The sequence below is a fragment of the Salvelinus fontinalis genome, chromosome 2 (assembly GCF_029448725.1).
Source record: "Salvelinus fontinalis isolate EN_2023a chromosome 2, ASM2944872v1, whole genome shotgun sequence".
Taxonomy (NCBI): Eukaryota; Metazoa; Chordata; class Actinopteri; order Salmoniformes; family Salmonidae; genus Salvelinus; species Salvelinus fontinalis.
Genome location: NC_074666.1, coordinates 76444388 through 76450418, shown reverse-complemented (window position 1 = coordinate 76450418; position 6031 = coordinate 76444388).

Sequence of the window (6031 nt, the reverse complement as noted above, 5' to 3'; positions counted from 1 at the left end):
ATACAACCCATATTTATGTTTGTATTTATGTTTATTTATTCTCCCTTTTGTACTTTAACTATTTGCACATAATGACATTTGTAGTGTCTTTATTCTTCTTCTTTTGGAACTCTTGTGCGTGTAATGTTTACTGTTAATTTTTATTGTTTATTTCATTTTTGTGTATTATCTGCTTCTGCAATACTAACGTATGTTTCTCATGCCAATAAAGCCCTTAAATTGAGGGGGGTCGACAATTTTCTTTTAAACGTACCTTTATTTAACTTTATTTAACTAGGCAAGCCCCAGAGCCCCAGATCTTTGCAGTGTGATCACAAGTTAAGAACAAATTCTTATTTTCAATGACGGGCTAGGAACAGTGGGTTAACTGCCTTGTTCAGGGGCAGAACGACAGGTTTGTACCTTGTCAGCTCGAGGATTCGATCTTGCAACCTTTCTGGTTACTTGACCAACACTTTAACCACTAGGCTACGCTGCCGCCCGACATACATGTGCATGCCAAGGCTTATCACATTAACAATATCAATGCCACGCTCTGATATTCTTGATGGGGGCAGTCTGGCCTATTATTAATGTGTGTGTAACATTCCAGGGGAAGGGACTGTGGGCTCAGGCTATTGATGAAAGTACGCATCAAACTTTGCTATGTGATCACACTGCAAAGATCTGGGGCTCACAGTTTCACCGCATGAAGAATGTCCTCATTCGGTAGCCAGCGGGGTTTTAATGCAGCCGCAGTCAGCTCACATCTGAATCATAGTACACGTCTTCTTAATAGACCCCATTATGCCCACCCAATTCTGTCTAGTCTCAAAACCCCAGCTTCTCACACATGCTCATTAGCACTTTGAAACATTGATTGGACAGTAGTGAGGAGCATCTTTTATTTAACCTTTATTTAACTAGGCAAGTCAGATAAGAACAAATTCTTATTTACAATGGCAGCCTACCCAAGGGCAAACAACGCTGGGCCAATTGTGCATCACCCTATGGACCTCTCAATCATGGCTGGTTGTGATACAGCCTGGAATCGAACCAGAGTCTGTAATGATGCCTCTGGCACTGAGATGCAGTGCCTTAGACCACCGCACCACTCAGGAGCCCAAATGCCTTGTGGCCAGAAAAGCTCTTGAGTTTTAGTGGGAGTGTTTATATGAGCAGAGGACCTCTAAGTGCTCCCCATTCCACCCTGAGGTGTTAAATGAATCAGCAGGTCATCCACGGGTAACTCCACAATGACTCACTCACCTTCATTAATATAGCATTACCACTGGGAGGCTGATAGGCATTAGCCACATTAGCTAACACACAGTGCTCTCTGTATAGTATCTGACCTATACACATACAGTATATAAATATGTACCTACAGCATAAATCAACACAGCCACTGGGGGTAACCCCTCTAGGCAAGCATAAAGCAATGCAAGACTGTTTATACTTCTATTTGTAGTTGTGCATGGCCTGTATACAAACAATTATCATAATTGTGTTAACATTTTTTTCTTTTTATTATTGTTTTTAAACTCGTTAGGAAGGGCTTGTAAGCATGTGATAAATAAAATAACATTTGATTTAATCATAGCCGTAGTAAGTCAGTCAATGGTCAAAAATAAATGGGGACTATTATGTGGAGGTTAGGGCTGAGCTAAAAGGATAGTTGCCCAGCTCTATAGCCCTAGTGTCACGTTCTGACTTTAGTTCCTTTTTTTATGTCTTTATTTTAGTTGGTCAGGGCGTGAGTTGGGGTGGGCATTCTATGTTGTTTTTCTATGTTTTGTTCTGTTGTTATATTTCTATGTGTTTGGCTCACTCACCTAGCCCCAGCCCTAGCCCTAGCACCAGACACAGGCCCAGCTCTCCCCTCACTACCACTCAGGCGCTGAGCATGCATTGCTGTTCTGGCTCGGTGGGATTGTCAGAGTGGGGATGAGATATGGCTACGGCATTGTGGAAATGAGGAATCCGCCCATTATTAGGCCGTTAGGGTTACAGCACATTGGATGTCTGTCCCATGGGTCTCCTCTCCTCCCCTTCCCTCCCCTGCCCTGCCCGGTGAGAACATAACTGAGCTGCCTTACCGACTGATCAATACAGACAGAGGAGGAATGGGGAAAAGAGGGAGGGATAGAGGGCGGTAAGGAGAGAGGGAGGTGGAGGGGGCCGGGTATTCTCACTGTGGGAGATGTGGATGTGTGGTTACCATGGTAACCATGTCTCTACACTGCACACCGAGACACAAAAAGACAAACCCAACATGGGTGGACTTTATGGGATGTACACATACAATTACACATGCACTTTGCACGAACATACACCAAACTAATATTCATATATGTTGTACATGTATGTGAATACGTAAGCACCTCCGGTCCGGTTGTACTGCCTGTAACACCTGCATACTGACCAGTTTGAATTATTTACGTGATTGATTTTGTGAGAGTCTGACATTTGATGGGCATCCATGCAATATAAAGAATGTGATGATCCTTCAGTATTGGGCTGTCAGTCTGATGGGCTGTCAGAGAACTGAACAAATAGCAGTACAAATCCAGAGGTTTGGATTTAATTGCAGAAATGACTGCATATTTCTTTTAACAATGTAATGGCATAACACATTTCCTACATGGACACCCTCCACTCAGGAAGATCAGTCTGCAGAAAGACTGGAAAATAGGACGCATGTGCATGCCTACGCATATACACATATGTGCACACATACAATGCCAAGCCAAGCCTCCAGCTGTGGTGCATAGGGGTAACTCATTAATCAGACACACAACAATAGACAACAGATGTAGGATCTTAATATGATCAGTCTTTTGTTGGTGAGAATCTTTCTGACCGCAGAAAATGCAGATAAGCTTTGTGATTAATATAGATTCACTGAAAACACACAATACACACGGTATATTAACAGTAATGCACTTTTCATGTAGCCTACTTTTGTCCAGCTAATAGCCTGACCACCGATCAAGCAACATTATGGAATAAACGTTCAAATCCTGTTGCTGCAGGATTATTTTGCTGTGACAATATAGGTTAAATGAAAATCCTACATCTGTACATTCCTCTGCTTGGTCTGCTGTCTAAACAGCCTCATACTCTTGGCCTTGGTCTGCCTTGCTCGACTCACTGAGAAACAAAACAATGTTCAGTTAGAGTTAACCCTAACGAATTGACCAGTTAGAGTTAACCCCAACCCTAACCAAATGATCAGTTAGAGTTAAGCCTAACCCAATGAGCAGTTAGCGTTAATAGTAACCCTAACCCAATGAGCAGTTAGCATTAACCCCAACCCTAACCAAATGATCAGTTAGAGTTAACCCTAACGAATTGACCAGTTAGAGTTAACCCTAACTAAATGATCAGTTAGAGTTAACCCTAACCCAATGGGGCGGCAGGGTAGCCTAGTGGTTAGAGCGTTGGACTAGTAACCGGAAGGTTGCAAGTTCAAATCCCCGAGCTGACAAGGTACAAATCTGTCGTTCTGCCCCTGAACAGGCAGTTAACCCACTGTTCCTAGGCCGTCATTGAAAATAAGAATTTGTTCTTAACTGACTTGCCTAGTTAAATAAAGGTAAAAAAAAAAAAAAGGAGCACTTAGTGTTAACCCTAACCAAATGACCAGTTAGAGTTAACCCTAACCAAATGACCAGTTAGAGTTAACCCTAACCCTAACCAAATGACCAGTTAGAGTTAACCCTAACCCTAACCAAATGACCAGTTAGAGTTAACCCTAACCCTAACCAAATGACCAGTTAGAGTTAACCCTAACCCTAACCAAATGATCAGTTAGTGTTAACAGTAACCCTAACCAAATGATCAGTTAGAGTTAACCCTAACCAAATGATCAGTTAGTGTTAACAGTAACCCTAACCAAATGATCAGTTAGAGTTAACCCTAACCCAATGAGCACTTAGCGTTAACCCTAACCCTAACCAAATGATCCGTTAGTGTTAACAGTAACCCTAACCAAATGATCAGTTAGAGTTAACCCTAACCAAATGATCAGTTAGAGTTAACCCTAACCCTAACCAAATGTTCAGTTAGTGTTAACCCTAACCCTAACCAAATGACCAGTTAGTGTTAACCCTAACCCTAACCAAATGACCAGTTAGAGTTAACCCTAACCCTAACCAAATGACCAGTTAGAGTTAACCCTAACCCTAACCAAATGACCAGTTAGAGTTAACCCTAACCCTAACCAAATGACCAGTTAGAGTTAACCCTAACCCTAACCAAATGACCAGTTAGAGTTAACCCTAACCCTAACCAAATGACCAGTTAGAGTTAACCCTAACCCTAACCAAATGACCAGTTAGAGTTAACCCTAACCCTAACCAAATGACCAGTTAGAGTTAACCCTAACCCTAACCAAATGACCAGTTAGAGTTAACCCTAACCCTAACCAAATGACCAGTTAGAGTTAACCCTAACCCTAACCAAATGATCAGTTAGTGTTAACAGTAACCCTAACCAAATGATCAGTTAGAGTTAACCCTAACCCAATGAGCAGTTAGCGTTAACCCTAACCCTAACCAAATGATCAGTTAGTGTTAACCCTAACCCTAACCAAATGACCAGTTAGAGTTAACCCTAACCCTAACCCAATGACCAGTTAGCGTTAACCCTAACCCTAACCAAATGATCAGTTAGAGTTAACCCTAACCCTAACCAAATGACCAGTTAGAGTTAACCCTAACCCAATGAGCAGTTAGCGTTAACAGTAACCCTAACCAAATGATCAGTTAGAGTTAACCCTAACCCAATGAGCAGTTAGCGTTAACTCTAACCCTTACCAAATGATCAGTTAGCATTAACCCTAACCCTAACCCAATGAGCAGTTAGCCTTAACCCTAAACCTTACCAAATGATCAGTTAGCGTTAACCCTAACCAAATGATCAGTTAGCCTTAACCCTAACCATATGATCAGTTAGCGTTAACCCTAACCCAAGGATAAGTTAGCATTAACCCTAAACCTTACCAAATGATCAGTTAGCGTTAACCCTAACCCTAACCAAATTACCAGTTAGCGTTAACCCTAACCCTAACCAAATGATCAGTTAGAGTTAACCCTTATCAAATGATCAGTTAGCGTTAACCCTAACCCAATGAGCAGTTAGGTAACACAGATGTGAGAGGAGAGGGTGCTCAGAGCGACAAAAGGTGTGACACAATGTTCAGTCAGCCTCGCAAATGCCTGACTGACCTCTCTTAACCTTATGCAAATGTCTGCTAGAGTGGTCTCCATACTTGCGCTCGCAGTGCTGGAGCTGTACTGTAGTCTATACTTTGTGTTGGGCTGCTTCGGGTTGGTGTAATAAATATGGACGGAATGGATACAATGAGTGGGCTGGCCATGCAAGCGACAGGGACTAGGTGAAATGTTTTGATGCTGTTTTGTTTTACGCGCTTCAGTTATTTTTACAGGTTCTGATGGAGCTTCTTGTTCATGTAAGAAAGACCCAGAAAAGCCTTCAGGCATGGGGGAAATGATGCATGTTATTGTGAACACACCAGATGGGGTCCCGAGGCAGAGTACACTGAGGTTTAGGGTGTTAATGAGATGGAAATGTAGGTAGCACAGGGCTCATTTTAATGGATGAAGCTGCAAGGTTACTCAGGTTGGAGCAGGCTGGCATCCCAAATGACAGGTAGAAAACCTGCATGCAGAAAATATCCCATTTGTCAAATTTGGCTGGGGACACAAGCTCATTATAATGACAAGAAGTGCAGCTCCTACAGAGCTGATTATTAATCACTGTCTCATGTGTACACTATCAAAAGAGCACTCCCATAATGACTCCACTCTGCCTTGGTGATAGACCATGCAGTCAGCCAAGCAGACACTATTAGTGGATTAAATGGCTTCCCTCTCCTGAATTATCAAGTAATAATCAATGGGTTTTCAATGGTTTAAATATATTTTTTAAATGTATAGGTATGCTTATACATATTGAGGCCTTTTCCAGACATGTGACAATGACGTTTACAATAGAGCACATACCATGGAAGGGTCCCTAACATGTC